General features: G+C 32.8%; 1 long non-coding RNA gene across 1 annotated transcript; it reads right to left on the bottom strand.

The window, feature by feature from the left end:
- Window positions 1-13,711: 13,711 nt before the first annotated feature.
- LOC127703015 (uncharacterized) lies at window positions 13,712-15,885 on the bottom strand. Its single transcript, XR_007982638.1, has 2 exons — window positions 14,522-15,885; window positions 13,712-13,848 (listed from the first exon to the last, which is right to left on the bottom strand). It is a non-coding gene; the product is annotated as an uncharacterized LOC127703015 (long non-coding RNA).
- Between the last annotated feature and the right edge of the window lie 1,555 nt (window positions 15,886-17,440).

Below are 17,440 nucleotides of genomic sequence, written 5' to 3'. Positions count from 1 at the left end.
ATATTATCGAGCCCATGCATTGTAAATCAAGTTGTTTATTTTAGACTTTTTATCATTTGGATATATGTTTTAGTATGTTATAAATCAAATATGAGAATTTGAGTCAAATCGGTGAACATGAATTTGACAGCTAATGCCCCTTTTAAAGATAAATTTTATTTCAAAGTCTGGATTGTAAAACATAATATGCAGTAGCGGCTTCAGGGGGGATAGGGCATACGCCTCACTTTGATTGGAAAATATATAATTTTTTAGCATACTGAAATCGTCCGAAATTTTCTTTCGATGATTCAAGTTTTCTTGATTTTTTCACTTTTATGGAATTACGCACCTTTCAAAAATCCTGGATCCGCCCTTGACAGGGTGCAGCATATCGAACAGATATTTTTTCTCTCCAAAAGTAGTTCTTCTTCTTCCGGTAAGCGGCCACCGTCAACTGGTTGACTATTCTGGCACATTTTTTGGAGTGAGCGCATGAATTATTAGTTGTTTTGATTAATAGGATTTCCAATAAATTTACTTATCTCAGTAAAAATTTACTTGCTGTTTGGTTTAATAGTGACAAGATCATTTCGACTTGAAGGAGCTAGGCCGTTTATGAATTGAAAAGACTCAAACGTCATCGTTCTTTATGCGTATAATTTCAAGGAATGGCATCTGAGTTACACCCAACAATGTATTATATTTTGAACAAGAATGTGTCCATAGTACACGGATGCCCCACTCGCACTATCATTTTCTATGTTCAGTGGACCGTGAAATTGGGGTCAAAACTCTAATTTGGCATTAAAATTAGAAAGATCATATCATAGGAAACATGACTTTTTGTGTACTAAGTTTCAAGTTGATTGGACTTTAATTTCATCAAAAACTACCTTGACCAAAAACTTTAACCTGAAGCGGGACAGACGGACGAACGGACGGACGAACGAACGGACGCACAGACCAGAAAACATAATGCCCCTACTACTATCGTAGGTGAGGCATAAAAATAATCGTGTATACAAATCGCAGAGCTCTCTCTGGAATATTTGACTACCTTATCTTCATTGAATTCACTACAAAAATGCCATGTAAGCGGACAAAACTTTAATTAATTAAAATTTGAAGGTAAAAAGTGTGAAAAATAGTTAATTTATTTAGTTGTGAGGGATTAAGAGATTTAGCCAAAAAAGCTAAGCAATTAAGCTCTTCTTTACTGAAATATTAAAAGTCACATGTGGCAGTTTTGGGGGCAATTTTCCTGTAATCTCTTTGATTCCCTCATTAAGCTAACACTGACATATAATGCAGAAATATCATACATGTTTACGATATCCTTCTTATTATAAAGCAAAACAGTAGGTTAAAATCCTAAAATAAAGATATTATAAATAATTTCGAACTCCAACATGACTCATTTTAAACTTGAAAGGTTCATGTTGGTTTCAGTAAATATATTCTAGGTACCAAAAATACATCGTCTAATTTAGAGGTTAAAGCTGAACTTGGTAGGCAGCCAATAGAAAAATATATAAAAACGCAAGCCATCGTTTAATTGGCTAGATTAGATACTGAAAACATAAAATCATTACTTGAAGAAAGTTATACATGTAAACACCTTATTTCACAAGGAATTTATACACTGTCCACTTTAATCTAGATATTACACAAGAAATGAATATTGATATACCAAAAAATATTTTGCTGTCCGAAAATATGAAAGAAGTCAAGATACATACATTGCAATAATGTGTAAGAATAAATAAGTATTCTATAAACAAGAAATTATTGAGTGATGAATCTGAAAATACATCACACGGTATAGCAGTTTGAACCAAAATTTCAGGATGCTGTCATGCTGGTTAGTTTTCGATAAATTATAAGGCAACAGTAGTTAATCGATGTACAAATCTCATAAATCGATTGGGGCAAATCAAGCTATAAGCAAAACTGAACGAATTGCAAGAACTCCAAAAAAATGCGAGACTGGGTGCATCGACAGGATAAGCGTCTCCTGCTATGCATACATAAGGGAGATACCATTTGATTTTTATTGGAGGGCTAGGATGAAATTTGAAAAAAGGCAGAACAGGAGTTTTGAGTAAAAAAAAAAAGACAGGATCAGCAACTTGGCAAAAAAAAAGGCAGGATGACAATTTATGTAAAATAAAGTCAGGATAAACTAATAAAAAAAGGCAGGACCGAATACAGTGAAAAATAAAAATGCAGGACAGAGATTATAACTAAAAAAAAATGCAGGACAACATTTTTCCTCCTAGTCTCCCCCCTAAAAATCAAATGGTAGTTCCCTAAGCAGGAAGTTGACAAGTGATGAATTTGAAAACGCATCACACAATATAGCATGCTCACATGAAGCTTCAATAAAATTGAGAATGGAATGACTACCAAATTTCAGAGAGCTCTGATATGAATATGACACACATTTTATCGGATGGACGGATGGACTGACGTTAACCAGTTTACCATCCGTCCTTTTGGAGAGGGGGCATACAAGATCATACTGTTAGAACCAGCAATCATAACTTACTTATAGAAAAGAGTAGATATCTCAATTTACCTCGGAATATCTGATAAACCAAACGATTATATTGCATCTACAAACGACAATTCGAATACAAATCAAGCAACGCAAACGCAGCTTACGAATTATGAACATAAACTGCACAAGCTTAATAAGCAACACCAAACATATAGAACTCCAAAATCTTATAGAAACACACAACCCAACTAAAATCCTAAGAATGTGAATCACATCATCTTGGATCACAAATTGCTAGTAGTGAGGTGTTTCCTAAAAACTACAGTAACCAGACCGTACAGGAAAGATCGGAGGCTAGGCGTGGGTGGAGTGTTCATAGCCACTATGAGTGACATAATTACCACATAAACATGAGATACATGAATTTTGGAGAGAAAAATATTTGAATTGAAATAAATTAAAAGAACTGGTTAAAAGCACATGAGCCTTGTAATTCTTTCTAAAATGGCTTGTTAATGAAGATAAAAGTAACGAAATTTACTTTTAAACCAAACGGTATCATATTGTATATTTGTTCATTTTCTGACAACGTCTGAATCTTCTGTGAATTTTACTCAGTTTCCTTTTGTTTAAAGCAATTCAATATCTGTTGAGATACGATATGTAGTTTGCAAACTGTCAGATCGGAATTATTGTCCTTAAATGATGAATTTTACCTTTTTTTCTTTTATAATTATCATCTTGAAAACTATAATAGAAACTTTAGATAGCAAAAACGATCAGCAAAACAATATCTACAAATAATTTAAATGGACGAAATAGTCAGACGACTTCTTATTAGGGTTACTGCTCTTTAATGACGATTTTTACCAATTTTTAGTGTTTTGCCTGTTATCTTGAAAACCATAATAGATGAATATATGCACAAATGATCAGCAAGACAAGATCTATAAATATGTCAACATGGTCGAAATCATTAGTCAACTTGACATTGGACTTCTTGCTCTTTAATAATGACGATATTTACCATTTTTTGGCGTTTTTGCTAATTATCTTGTAAACTTTAAAAGATTGATACAAACTTTAAATAACAAAAATGTTCTGCAAGCCACGATCTTCTTTCAAGTCAAATTTTGCCGTTATACCTTTTATAGGAGTGATTGCCCCCAAATTTTTACCAACTTTTGTGTTTTGGGCAAAAGCTAAAGACGATAGAGGGAAACTAAACAGAAAAAAAATATCAACAAGATCAACAAAACAGAGATTTTTGTCATGAATTCTGTTCTAGTCTAGAATATGCACATAGACCTAGGTGTGCGACATAGGCTCTAAATCTAGTTTATTATCTCTAAAGTCTTGGATATTTTGTCGATTGATTGTTTTACCCTCATCTCCTTTTAAACATATTCTACAGTAACTGGTTTGGATTTTTTTCTCTCTAAAACCAATGACCATTAGGATTCCAAATCAACACAATGAATAAATGAAACATAAAAAATAAACAAATTAGACTCAACAGTATGTTGCTATTGATGAGTTTAAATGACAGAAATGGTATCTCTTTCCTCGATTTCACAATCAGTATCGGGGGTGGTGTTTGGGAGGGGGGGGCTTCGTCCCCTCGAACTTCCTACCAGGTGGCCGTCTAGTCGTATGTCACGATGACATGCAAACACATCGCCTTGAGGTGATGCATGTTCATAGGTTTTCGGTGAGTTTGCTATTATTGTGTCATGGATTCGAAAATATTCTGGAGTAGAAATTTCCATGAATGCAACATAAATAAAATTATTTTTACGGCGACTTTTCTTTTAAAAGTTTTAGTACTTGCTTAAAAAAGCTTTGAAAAGTTGTCACGCAGTTGACATACATATTTCTACCAAATTGATCGGCTCTGAGTAGTCAAAACGTACAACGAACAGAACAAGAATTTGCAATGAACGATACGAAACAAACAAAGTATAAAGACAACGAACCATAACGAACTTCGGACTTTATTCTTTAAACATCTATGAATGAAATATGACAACAGGTTTCTCATTAGTTGTGACTATTTCAAATGGACATGTGTATGCATTACTGTAAACATATGCCGTTAGTTTTCTCGTTTGAGTTGTTTTACACTTGTCATTTCGGGGCCTTTTTTTTTGCTGACTATGCGATATGGGGTTTGCTATTGTTGAAGGCCATACGGTGAACTATAATGGTTGTTATAACTTCTATGTCATTTGGCCTCTGGTGGAGAGTTGTCCAATTTGCAATCATACCACATCTTCTTATTTTTATATCGCGAAACAAAGACTCTGTGCAACACAAACTTAATTAAACTACACATGTATAAATAAAAGCATGTTACTTTCGGAATCAAACTGTACGATGTTTATACCTGCGATATAGAACCATTAAAACATGTAACAAAAGACTGTTCTCAATATGTCTTTGTAATTTCAAAATTACGTATTTGCTTATTTGAAACAACAATATACAAGACATTCAAACATAGCTTAAGGTGACTCATTTTTTTGCTCGTATACGTTCTTTCTTGTATGTATGCACCGTTAAAGATTCACACAGCATACATTATCCAGTCATGATACTTCTGTGCCCACAGAACCTAGCCAATTGATTAAATATTAAATATTAATATGTTATCGTCTTAAATATGGCTGCAATGTTTGACACTCTACGTGAGTAAGCAACTACAAGTTTTTTTTTTAGTAGTTGCAGTGCGATGGAAATCTGTATGATTTATTTTCATGCTATATTGTGTTCATCCGAGTAAACAGTACGTCAGTACTTTGATTTGTAATGTCAACATATTATGTCCCATTTAGAAATAAGACTGGTTTATTGTATAAAAACCCCTGAACTGCAAAATTTATTAATATAATTATAATTATAGGCATCCCAAATTTTTTTAGAACCAATAAAATTTGTTCAGCAAAATCTGTTATCCATTGAGTTGAAATGAACCCAGAAGTAAGATAAACATACGTTGGTTGTACTATAAAAATGACAATATAACAGGATATAGAAAAAGACTTAACTGTATCCCGGAACATTGTTGAATTTCGTAGAAAAAGAAACACAAAATGATCATAAAATTTTAAAGATGTCAAAATTTTCGATTGTTGCTGTCAGTCCGTTCTTAGTGTAGCGAACATGATTGTAATTGTTGTTATCGTTTCATATATCAACTTTTTAATGACTGAAATAATACTGTCGCACATCAGTCCTAAATGATTTAATGAGTGTCTAGGACGTAAAAGACAACTCGAACTGTGTGTCGGACTGGAGAGAAGTTCGACCTTCAATAAGTCAACTCGGACCGTCTATAATGCCCACCCAGACAAAGTATGAACGGAGAGTTTTGACGCCCGTTTTAACTATATGAATGGTTAAACGAATGTCTACGACGAAAAAGACAACTCAGGCCGTCTATGCTGGAAAGTCGGACCGTCTATATAGACAATTCAAGATTGTACTCATATGACTATTTAGAGGTTGACATTTTGTGTAGACATGCATCTGTTTATTGTTGAAGATTGTATGACGCTCCCTGGAGTTTTATTATAAATTAATAAAGATAAGCAGAAATTTGGATTCATATTAAACAAATTATTTTGATATTAATTTTTTGCAAATTTAGCAACATGTAAACATGATAAATGACACTTTCATGTAAAATATAACATTCACTGTAATCATTTATAATCATTTAAATAGTTCCAAACCTCTTTTAATACTTGTCTGGGTTGTCATTATAGACGTCGGGCACTAGATACCCGAGGGAATATTATTTTTCAAAGCTAAGCGTAAATATCGGAATCCGATATACTTGAACAATAAGTTTTTGTTTCTTACCTTTCTTACATTGGGGGGGGGGGGGGGGGGGGGATCTTTCATGTGACAACCCTATGATGGAATATATCAAGTTCAAATAATTCTTTTAACTGTTTTATCTTTATGAGACTTCTTTCTTGTGATTTTTTTGGTGTTGCTGCGGACAGAATATATTATTTCTTCCTGATATAAAAAAAAACTGTTTGACTAATCTTTTTTTTATCAGAAGATGGAGTATGCTGGAACATAATAGGTTAGATGAATTATTCCCAGGAGGAGGCAACTGAATGCATGCCTCTTTCGTCTCTATGTAAGTTACGGTCACAATTTAAATCGGTAACTCAGAAGCCCAAATAAAATTAACTGAAAACTAATAAATACTAATGAAAAAAAAACTCTGTCTTTTCTTTTTCAAGGCCTTTAATTTTTCGCCTAAAAATTCACACATAAACAAAAGCTGGCGTAATTTATGATACGCGAAGCACTCTTCAATATCTTTTAGAAATGTTAATCTTGTGATTTGGATCATAGGGACTTGACTACAGGTCAGATATATATCCCGTTAATCAGGGGCGGGTCCAGGTAAGGGCGTAATGGGCGTACGCCCCCCCCCTTTCAAAAAAAAAAAAAAAAAAAAAACTATCGTTATCTGCTTATATTGTATTGAATATGGCATTTTATCATATTCATTAATTAAACACATACTCTGATTTCTTTTATACTGATTCTCCCATCCGATGGGTGACTTGGACACCTTTTTTAAACAACCAAAGCGGTAAGTAAATCTATACATGAAATGGTTGTTTTGTGTGACACTTCCCCAATGGCCATTCTACATCTACCCGGGGATACTCGCTATATATATGATACCGGGTATGTTCCGATAAACGGGTTTGCATTTTCAGCTAAATTGTCTGAAATGGGGTTATGTTTTTTTTCGCCTTGCATTGGAAGGGGTCAGATTTGACTATCTAGAACGGGGTATTATAAATACAATGTTACACTATTGTTTCAGATAAGGGTGAATGTTTGGTACCATTAAAACGTTTAAACCCGCTGCAACTGTTTGCACCTGTCCTAAGTCAGGAATCTGATGTTTAGTAGTTGTCGTTTGTTGATGTGGTTCATAAGTGTTTCTTATATAAATTAGACCGTTGGTTTTCCCGTTTGAATGGTTTAACACTAGTAATTTTTGGGGCCCTTTATAGCTTGCTGTTAGGTGTGAGCCAAGGCTCCGTGTTGAAGACCGTACTTTGACCTATAATGGTTTACTTTTATAAACTGTGACTTGGATGGAGAGTTGTCTCATTGGCACTCATACCACATCTTTTTATATCTACTAAATTGAAAACAACGTTCAAACCTATGATTGCGTTGGATAAAAACCGCAATTTTTATACGTGTGCACGCAAAACAAATTTCTTGGTAAAGGGGTCTAAATACAGCACAAACAACATTTTCCAAAAGACCAAAACAGTGAAAAGGTATATTTTAAAAAAACAGGTATATATATATATATCAATAGTTCAGAAAAAACTATCGTTAAAGATTTATTTTCCATTTTTCATGCCCATTTCATATAACCTTTTAACTGAATTTATAACTTCTTCCAAAGATTTGATATCCACATGTTAATCAATACATAATTTGAATGATCCGAAGGCAGACTATTTTCACCAATTTGTCTATCATGGAGTCTGTTATAATACTTCATAATTTGATGCTAAATTGTTGAACTCCAGGAGCTTCTGACCTTCCCCATGAACCCTATACCAGGGCAACCGGAATTACGCCTCCTGTTCATAAAATCCTGGCCTAGGACTATTGAAATGTAAAGTAACGCCCTATACCCTAGAATTTGGAATTTCTCGTTATTGGTCTACTGCTGTTAAGATCCATCCAATCATTTTAATATACCATAGACAATTAGTGGAGAGAATTTGGCATAAAAAATATCAAACCCTGACACTTTAACTATAAAATATACATGCTCCAAGTCAAAGAACCGTTATATTAGTGCATTTCACAATTATTTTATGTTTTTTAGCCCAAAAAAGGTAAAAAAAAATTTGTATTCTACGCCCCCTCTTTCAAATATCCTGGAAACGCCCCTGATTAATCGTCCACGTGCATTTAAAAATCGTATGCCCCTACGGTGTTGGATAGTAGCTAGGGGCATACGGTTTTTTTTAATGCCCGTAGACGATTAACCGGCAATATATCTGACCCAAAGGAGCTCGACTCGATGTATAGTGTGGATACCAATTTTCGTGGATTGAGGAAAATTAAAGTTTCATGATTTTAACAAAATTTGCATACAAACCTATGGTAAATGTGTACTTCATTGAACATTTACATTCTTTGTTTACCTATACCCACGAAATCTACGAAAATTGATAATTAATCCAAAGTAGTTGTAAGAATTCTCAGTAGGAAAAAATAGTTTTTGTGTAAATAATACCTGAATCAAGTAAGAAAAGTTTAACAGCATCATTTGACATAGGTTTTACTATTTCAGAGCTTAAAGGGGGGATGAAGACCACACTTCCATAGTTCTATAAATATAACATTTGCAAAATCCTTGTACATGTCCAATGATATTTTAGTAATAACAAGCCAGCTCTATGTAAGTTTTTATTGTTTTGTTTGCTTTTTTGGTTGGGGGGAGGGATTTACATCTTTTCTAGTATAATTTGTGTATACTGAGGGGGTGGACAGCTTTTGGGTGAGGTGGGAGGAAAGGGGGCGGGAGGTGGGAGACAAAAAATAGGTGGGAGAGAAAAAAAGATTCTAAAAGTGGGAGGTGGGAGATAGGGGCGGGAGGTGGGAGAAGGGTACTCCCTGTCCACCCCTTTATACTGGAACTTTGTATGAACTCTGCTCTGCTTGTGGGGCCAGCTTGTGAAAACGGGTGATTTGTAAACGAGACAAAGCGTCCGAAATATGGTTTTTTTAACCTGGAATATTTTTTGCACTAAAATTGAAATCATATTTACCTGCACACCAAGTCAGCTGTCTCATCATTTTCATAATTTCTAGAATTTTTTGTCTCCCCTTTTTCAAAATAGCTACAGTGGCCTGGTAAATCCAAGGGCCAGGTAGAATAAGAGAATTTACCCTGAAAATAACCCACAAATCCTATTGTTGACGCAGAGTCTGTAAATAATTCCATATCAAAGCTATTGGTAAATTCTTTTTCATGAAACATAGCAATGCCGTTCCATTTTGACAAAATAAAACGTAACTAAAGGTCTAAGTCTGTTCTGTATACACGAAATCAGACAAATCTTTGACAGTAGTTGACAAATTATTCAAACAAGAAACAAAAGACCCTCCAGGTAAAATAACCCTGGAAGCAAAATTTAAATGTTCCAATAACTGTAAAAGTTTTCCATGCAAGAAATAAAATGTTAGGCATTTTACTTTCACTAGACCTCTAAACTTTAAAATATTTGGCAGTCTGTAAAGGAGAAGGTCCGGTAAGGGCTAGTTTTGGCATAATATTCGAAGTTCATCTAATGAAAGATTTTTGACATTTTTTAAACACGTAAGTGTCTACTTCAGTCGATTCAATTAGTGTATGTAAAAGATTTGGACTGATTTGGTCATTAAAGACTCTCAAATGGAGGCTTAAATATGAAAAATCTATCAAATATACCATAAAACGTCACTTTTCAGATGGTTTTTGTCTAAAATGAAAGTGTCCGCATACGTGTTCAGTCTCAACCTTTATATATGTTATGTATTATCATCAATTACAACATATATTTAAATATTAAGACTGCACACAAATGCGGCCACTTCCATTTTAGACAAAAACCGCCTTAAAATTAGCACAAATGCTTAAATTGTGAAGATTTCAGTAATATTGCATGAATTTATGATGCTATTACCTGATGCATGTGCATTGTATTGTCAAAATCAGCCCATATTTATGGAACAGAAGTATTCTTCTTTCCAATATATAGCTAAAAGTTTACATTTTAACAAATTTTATAAAAATGCTATATTTGAGGACCAAAAAGGGGTCTTACCGGGCCTACTGCAAAGTTTAGTCTTAAAGTTAGTTCTTATAAAAACTGTTGAATGTAAACGATATGGACCTACAAAGTCTTATATTATAGGACTAGTCTTACTTTTAAAGTGTTTGATCTCCCCGTTTTTGTAAATATTTTTTCTATACAGTTGGATAACTAGTGAGTCATTCAAGAACAAAAGAAAAGAAACTCTTCTTGTTGTTAAATTACCGGTAAAAAAACGTTTTTTGTTTGTTTGTTATTTTACCATTCTGAAGTAATTATGAAACATTTTGTTTTTATTAAACTATCTGTTAATCTGTTATTAAGATTAAGAATAGGAATAATAATATTTTTTATTTTCCTAATCATAGGGCGCATTGGAAGCATATCAATCAAGTTACAGATACAGACAATATAATATAGTTATGATTATTAATACATATAACAGACAATAATTGTTCAATAATGAAAGGGGGATAGTCAGTTCATACAGTATACAAAGGACGATAACTCCTGGTTATTGACACTCCTAGTCAATTAAGATTGGAGTCGAGCGCACCTTCCATGCACGTGCGGGATTGGAACTCACAACTTCAGTTAACATGCTATTATTACAGTACTGAGTAGTTCAATAACTTCCTCCACCGAAGCCCCTACTAGTATTTTGATACATATTCCCTAAATCCATTAATTTTCAACAAGTAAGTTTTGGAACACACTGATGCAGGAGCTAAAATAACATTAAGGTTCATGTGGACCCTTCGTCTAAAATGGCTGCATTTTCACCCCAAAATTTACTCTGAGTACAGACAAACCTGTGCATCTGGAAAAGTTTTAAGGCATAGCATGCCCTAGATAAATAAAATTCAAATATATTTTATGTTTTAGAAAATTAAAAACTTAACCGGATTTTGCAGTGCACTTTTTTTCATTCCTCCAGAAGGTGCAAAATAAACAAAGTTGGAAAAGAGGTTTGAGAACTTCCCCACAGGTAATAATTGAAGTGAACTGTTTTGATTGACATGGACAATAGATACCTGACAATAATTAGTGATTTAAACTGTGTACCTGAGTGGACCATATCAAGTGAAACTCAACTGTTTGTTAATTTTATCATCTTCTGCAGGGACGAAAAAAAGTGCACTGCTAAATCCAGTTAAGTTTTAAATTTTCTAAAACATACAATGCATTAGAAGTTTATTTATCTAGGGCATGCTATGCCTTAAAACTTTTCCAGATGCGCAGGTTTGTCTGTACTCAGAGTAAATTTTGAGGTGAAAATGCAGCCATTTTAGCCAAAGGGTCCACATGAACCTTAAGAGACAATCAATTTACAAGTAAAAATGAAAACAGGTACAGTCTTCTTAGTTAATTCAAATGAAATGTACAGGTACTAATAAACCTCTTAGAATTTCCCTTGGTGACATCACAAAATATTAAATGTCAGGTTGCATGGTGTCATTCCATTTTGTTTGTATTTTTAAACTTCTATGTAAATATAATATTGGTATGATCTGGTATAATAACACAGCCAGTAGAAACAAGTTGTTGAGATTTTTAGGAAGTTGCTCATTATTATCCTCATATAGCAATCTTGTATTCATTTTACCCTATCTTCTATAACTGAGGGTGTGGATGGGGGTTTACAAAATAGAGAATAATGGACAAACACATAAAGAATAGAGAAAAATGGACCAAAAAAAATAAGGAATAGAGAATAGAGAAAAATGACCTAAGAAATAAAAAGAAAATACAGAAATAAAGAACCCTCATAAGGATATATATGCATTTTTTTATATTTGAAGGAAAATTACTATTTTTGTTGATATTTGTGTTAATCATTACAAAGTTTTCTTGTGAAGTTATAATCAATAGCATCATTGCTGAGAACTTGGTCTACATTGATTAAATCTATTTCATATTTTTTTACCAGTTTGTCCACTGTTTTGGGGGTCAGTATTATTCAGTAACAGTGGCTAAACAGTGGCATAGCCAGTAGAAAATAAATTTTAAGCAGGGGGCTGGGTGGGTGGCAGCCCCTAGAAGCTGAATGATAGTGGTAAAATTTTCATGGAAAAATCATATTGCTTAAATAATTTGTAAGCACAAAAATATCAACAGGATAAAAGTTTACAGCCTTCAAAAAGTAGGATTTTTTTAGGCCATTAATTATCTTTGCATTCAGTTCTCATTTGAACTAGGGTCTTAAAGGGAAAAATGTTGCCATTTTATGAATATTTGCGCCATGACAGCTATCATGATGAAATACAAAATTTATTTTTTGTCACTGTAAATTGATAACCAATTTTGGGTATGATACCCATAAATGGGGATTGTAACCATTAATGAGGATCTTCCTAAACCTGTCAAAGATCATTTTCTGCTGTTTCCATCATGACCTCAAAATCCTGTACAGTAGATTGACATTTAATTTGAAAGTTTCATATTGTATATGTTTTATTTTATAACTGAGCTAACCAAAAATTCTGTGGTTATACTCATGTAAAAGCTTTGACCAATATCATACAATATTATTTCAAAAGAGTAATGCAGGGTCTTGTGCCTAATGTTTTTATGTGTTACTGTTCTTAGATTAGAACTTTGCCCATCAGGGCAATTCTTTATTATCTGAACAAAATTCTGTTACATAATTTGATGAAATACCTTTATCAGGTCAAAATATTTTTCTACACAGCCAGTCACTCAAGCATGAAGTGAGTAGATGTGAGTGAACAGATTTATTACCTGTATGACCATGTGACTTGCAGGTTAAAATTTGCTCCAAATTTAGTGTGATCTTTCCTTGGACAAAGACATGCATTTTTCTTTAGTAGATAGATATAAGAAGATGTGGTATGAGTGCCAATGAGACAACTCTCCATCCAAGTAAAAATTTATAAAAGTAAACCATTATAGGTCACAGTTCGGTCTTCAACACGGAGCCTTGGCTCACACCGAACAGTAAGCTATAAAGGGCCCCAAAAATTACTAGTGTAAAACCATTCAAACGGGAAAACCAACGGTCTGATCTACCCTTATGGAAAAATAAGGCTTCTTGCAAATATTTGCGGCAATGTTGCTGCAAATATTTGCGGCAATATTGCTGCAAATATTCATTTTTCGTATGCAAATTAGTTTTCTTGCAAACAGTTGCTGCAATATTGCCGCAACAATTTGCGGCAATATTGCAGCAAATGTTTGCGGGAAAATCAGTAGCTATGATTGTTGCAGCAATATTGCGGCAAATTCATTAGCTGCAATGTTGCAGCAATATTGCAGGAAAATTAATTTCTTGCAATATTGCCGCAATATTGCAGCAAATCTTTCAACAATTTCAGTTGAAAAATTAGGAATTAAAAACTAAGCATTTAAAAAAGTATGATTTAATAATAAAACAAAATTTTCTCTGTCCTCTATAGGTTGTTGTGTTACATATCTGTGTATCCTTTAGTTCTGTTTCTCTGTACTCACTGTCCTTAAAGTTGAATTTTCTGATTTCAAATACTGCAAAATAAAAGTTGAAGAATTTAGCATACATTAAAAGAATAACTAAACATTATAAAGAAATAAAGATATAAGTTACTACTATATATTGTAAATTCTGGACTTGTAAAATGAAAATAAGTCTTTATAAAGAGATGATTACAGACCAATTTTTCCAGCATTTGTTTCACTTAAAGGGTAAATGTCTAAAAGTTATCAAGTCTATCCAGAAATTGCATATTACTATACATTTAACCTTATGCCAGTACTAGGTTGTTATTGCTTTTTTGAATATTTGTTTTTCATTGAACTATAACATAATTGGTCTTGTCTATTCTTTAAAATTTTTGTGATTAGTTGTGTATATATAAAAGCTAAATATTGTTGCCATTTGTTGAAAGACCTCTTATTGGCAGTCAAATCACAGATCTCTAATTTAATACCAAACTGCTTTTATTAGAAGATTTCTTGTTTCAATTTAAGTAATGTACTTTCTAAAACATATAGTCTTAAATAGATTTAAAAAAATATCTCCTGTCTTACACAATTTTAATAATATTCATGTGCATAAATCTATTGTCTTATACTTTTGTCAACTCTATTAAGTTAAGAAAACTCTTTGAATATCACTATTTTGAACTGTAAGAGCAAGCACTTATTCAAAATGGTGGACATTCAACTCCATTGTACTTACCAAAAGATGTTATCCAAATTATGTGTAAACACCAATCTTCCTAAATCCAAGAGTCATGTCAACTGAAGGCTATCATATGCACTATCCAGTGTCAATAGAATTGATTGGAACTTTTGGATCTAAATCCATTGTAAAATTCATATTACTTTGTTCATGATAGAAGACATCTTTGTTTGTTGTATGCATGTTCATGTCCAGTTCAAATTTTGAATATGTTGATCAAGGTTGCTTAGGGTATTGTGACAGTGTGATCCCTTTGAAATTTGCCCCTAATTATAAATATCAATTGCCTAAATCTTGAATATTTGTTATATATTATAATAAAAAAATAATTATATATATATTTTTTTTTTTATCTTTGATGTTATAAGTTATAATGGAAATATATACAAAGAAGAAATGCTCTACCCTTAATTTGGCCTCAAACTCTGTGTACATTAATTTATGGTACTTCCTGTCTTTACCACTACACAGAGATAAATTGAAACCAGATGGCACATTACATTTCTATCACCAGCTCATATTACTAATTGAGATGAGAAAGATAATTTGTGTATACATAGTTTTAAAATAATGATACTAGAAATTAAACAAAATGCAACCTGCAGGTGAGGCTAAATTCATTTGATGGAAAATATTAGAATTAAAAATATTGTTCATAGAAAAATGTCACAAAAAAGTGACAAAAAGGCATAATAATACATGTAGAACAAAAATTAATATGACTCAATTATTTAGATTAAACTTGTTGAAATAAATACCAAAGTATTCTTGAAATTCTTTCCTTACAAAATATCATATAAATGTGATGTACAGTTTAGGAATTCTAAAAATATAAGCATTGTTATTTGAAGATTTATTTAAAATAAATTATTCAAATATCCAGATATTTCTGAGTAAAATAAAGTATGACGACAACAAATTTAGATAGTTAGAAGTATCCATAACCAAATGTTCAAAGAAACAATATGTTGTGTATTATTTGAACCTTAAATCTTAAAACAAATAATCATATGTAATATTTTAAAATGCTTGAAATATTGGTGCAAACTATCTGATTGTCTGACATTATTAAAGAAACTTTTCTTGCAAAGTTGTTGCAAAAAGTCATTCCTTAAATAATAAAAGAAAAGGTTCCTGCAACTTTCTAGCAAACAAATTCTTTCTTGCAACATTGCAGCAAACTTGCTGCAATTTTCTTGCAAACAAATTTTGTTGCAGTAACATTGCGAGAATGTTGCAGGTAGCTGTGACAACCTGCAACTTTCTTGCAAACACTTCTTGCAAACAAATTTGTTTGCTGCAATATTGCCGCTATATTGTTGCAATATTGCAGCAAACTTTTCATTTCTGTAAGGGTATATAAAAAACAAGAAACAAGAAACACTTATGAACCACATCAACAAACGACAACTACTGAAAATCAGATTCCTGACTTAGGACAGGTGCAAACAAATGCAGCGGGTTTAAACATTTTAATGGTACCAAACCTTCACCCTTTCTCTGAAACAATAGTGTAACATCACAACATAGAAAGACACACTATAAAATATCGACTGAAATAGCTTAACTCAATCAAAGGACATATTAACACCATTGAACATACACTGAACAAATAAATTTGACATTATGATACAATGTAAATACAAAATAACTAAACTAAGGGAAGAATAATAAAAGTAACATGTTATATCGGTATGAAATGTTAAACAATTAAAGAAAAACAATATGCTCGAACAAAAATATCAGCCATTTTAATTGCAATTTAGAACTATTTTGGTACATGAAATATGTAAAAAGATTATGAGGAGTTTAAAGGTATTATTTACTATAAATATGTTTTGCTTTGATCTATTTTGGATTTTAAATTTCTAGTTCCAAAATATTACTTTTGAAGAAATGAATGATTTACAAATTTTCCAAACAGAATGGAAAAGAGTTCTGTATGACACCCCCACGGAATAAACTGATATGTTATTTTGTTCATTAATATGATGGGAGTGCCATATGAAAATCTTTCCAGAATATGATGAATTTTTAATTTTTTTTCAAGTCAATTGATTTTTATACGACCACCAAAAATTTGGCGGTCGTATATTGGTATGACGTTGGCGTTGTCGTCATTGTCCGAAGACACATTGGTTTTCACACAATAACCTTAGTTTAAGTGAATTTTACCATAAGGTTCAATACCACAAAAGGAAGGTTGGAGTTGATTTTGGGCGTTATGGTACCTGGGGGTTATGGTTTCAACAGTTATGGAATTAGGGGCCAAAAATAAGCATTTTTGTAACTTCCAGATAATAACTTGTGTGTTAGTGTATGGATCTCTATGACATTGTACCACAATGTTCAATTTCACAAAGGGAATGCTGGGATTGATTTTGGGAGTAATTGCCTCAAAATTTTAGGAATTAGGGGCCAAAAAAGGGGCAAAAAACAAGCATTTTTCTAGTTTCATGACAATAACTTGTAAGTGTATGGATCTTTCTTAAATTGGACTGCAAGGTTCCATATCACAAAGGGAAAGCTGGAATTGAGTTTGGGGGTAATTGCCCAAAAACGTTGAGGAAAAGGGGGCCAAAAATAAGCATTTTTCTAGTTTCCAGACAATAACTTGTGTTCACGTGTATGGATCTCTCTGAAATTGTACTGCAAGGTACCATACCACAAAGGGAAGGCTGGGATCAATTTTGGGGGTAATTGCCTCAAAATTTTAGGAATTAACGGGCAAAAAACAAGCATTTTTTCTAGTTTCAGGACAATAACTTGTGTGTAAGTGTATGGATCTTTATGAAATTGTACTACAAATTCCATATCACAAAGGGAAAGCTTGGTTTGAGTTTGGGGGTAATTGCCCTAAACGTTTAGGAATTTGGGGCCAAAAAGGTGCCAAAAAACAAGCATTTTTCTAGTTTC

Source organism: Mytilus californianus, unplaced genomic scaffold (genome assembly GCF_021869535.1).
Source record: "Mytilus californianus isolate M0D057914Y unplaced genomic scaffold, xbMytCali1.0.p SCAF_5, whole genome shotgun sequence".
Lineage (NCBI taxonomy): Eukaryota > Metazoa > Mollusca > Bivalvia > Mytilida > Mytilidae > Mytilus > Mytilus californianus.
This window is presented reverse-complemented; position numbering and strand designations above follow the sequence as displayed.